Source organism: Larus michahellis, chromosome 7 (genome assembly GCF_964199755.1).
Source record: "Larus michahellis chromosome 7, bLarMic1.1, whole genome shotgun sequence".
Classification (NCBI taxonomy): Eukaryota; Metazoa; Chordata; class Aves; order Charadriiformes; family Laridae; genus Larus; species Larus michahellis.
In genome coordinates this window covers 51240794-51242939 of record NC_133902.1, presented here as the reverse complement: position 1 = coordinate 51242939, position 2146 = coordinate 51240794, and positions in this window count along the sequence as shown.

Below are 2146 nucleotides of genomic sequence, written 5' to 3'. Positions count from 1 at the left end.
GGAAGCAAAAGCCTTCACTCCGTGTTTTATTACGATTTCTGTACTAAAAGAACAATAATTTTATAATATTGTTGACTTGCTGCATATCTGATGAAAGGCTCTGTAAGATTGAATGTCTCGAGTCCATATATTAGATAGTATTACTAAATACTTATACAATTGATAAACGTAATTAATATCTTCAAATATGCTTCAAAATTTTGTCTGGAATTTGACCTTGCTGAGTTTTCTTCACGAGTCAATACACAATTAAGATTGCATGAGGCTGATAGAGGTAACGGGTAAGTGGTAAATATACCCAGAGAGCATTTTACATTTGCCTGATGAAATCAATCTGCTTAGGACAATTTACATTGGCTGAAGAACTGTCCTTGGCTGGTACTTTCTTTGATAAAAGTTTCAATATTCTTCTACTGCGACAAATAAATAAATAAATAAATGTTGATGGTGCAGATGAAGCTACTAGAAACTCAGGCTGTTCATGAAAGTATTGTTCTAAGCAAAGACAGTGAACTTAGAATAAGAAGTATCCACAACAAGTTTTGCTTTGATGTGGTAATGCAATGAAAGGAATAAATGCATGATTAGATTTTCAAAGATCAGAAGGTGAAGAAAGATTTAAATTGAATACTAATTTGGTTTGGAAAGCCTTGAGGAAGCTATGCCCTTCATGTAAAAATTCTTTTTTTGAATTAGCGAGGTGTTTCATCTGCCAGATGAGCATAATTGATGTAAAGAGCTTATACAGACAGAATAGGAGCAAGCCTTGTCTTTATCCTTTGCACAGCCCTTAGCTGTGGTGCCATGTCATTATTCAGCATAAGCAGTCCCAGCCGGAGGCTGGTGAGGAGGTCAGTGTTTGTGAGGAGACATTTGATCTGGCAAGTGGCTAAGTGGAAAGAAAATACCTGGAGCTGAGACTGCTTGTAAAGGTAGGTACTGAAATTCACAGCCTCTATCCTCTGAGCATAGGGAATGGAAAAGGCTGCAGAAATGGAAAAGTCCAATTAGAGACTCATGCAGACACGACACCCAAATACACCTTTTTGTCAGCAAAAAGTCCCTTGGAAAAGAGTTACCTCTAGAATGTACTGAAACCATCGTGTTTCTCATCCAACATTAGAAATCCTTTTAATGCTTATTCATGCATCCATAGTTTCAACAGCGCACAAAATAGTAATAAGTATAAAAATAATAATATCAAAAAGTGACATCACAGAATTTGGCTTCATCATATTTGCCGTTACTTGTCAAACTTCAGATACCTTTAGGATATTTTGGCCCGATGATTTGATGGCTTTATTGTGGAAGATTGCTATCTGATTCTGTGATTCTACCTTCATAGTCAACCTTGTAGAGGATTGTGTAACCTTTGGTTATGTGAGATGACAAACTGACAGTTCAGTTAAGTGGTGAACGAGCAGAGAAACTGAATTTAGAACGAAGCAGCCAAAGTATCGCTTAATAAGTTTCAATCTACGCTTACCTGCAAATCAAAGGATCCTTGTTTTTATTCTCTTTCATTTTAACTGTGATGAACGAGGTGAAGATCAGTTTCCAGGAACTGGCTGTTGAAAAGAGATGGGCAGCCAAGGGAGCCGGTGGGTAGAAACTACTTTTCCCCGCTATCTGGCACGATTGGATTCATTTATCAATGACTGAGTTCAAATGTTGCAGCCAAACCACAACTTTTCCAATTTTTTTTTTTTGCGCAGTTTTCAATAACAAAGCTGATAGTAATGAAATAACTTTTTGTGACTTACTTAAGGACCTTTAGACAGATCTGACCTTTGTTGAGGAACAAGTAACTAAACAGCCTCTATGAGGTGTCATAAGGTAGAGACTCATCAACTGAATCATCTGAAAACATTCTAAGCGTGTCTCTTATTTGGTTGAAGAAAGATTTCTTAGAACTGTGTTTAGGATTATTAATAAAGAATAATCAGGATTTTTTTTATAATCAGGAAAAAACCCAAAATAACAATAAATTCCTGTAATTTGTCTGATACTTATCAGTAAATAGTGAAATTAAAATACTTTAATCTTCAAAAATAATCAGACAAAGCACACACACAAACACACAAAGCACACGAGCTAAACATTTAACTTGTATTTCCCATACAATACAAAACAGTACATTTCTTCA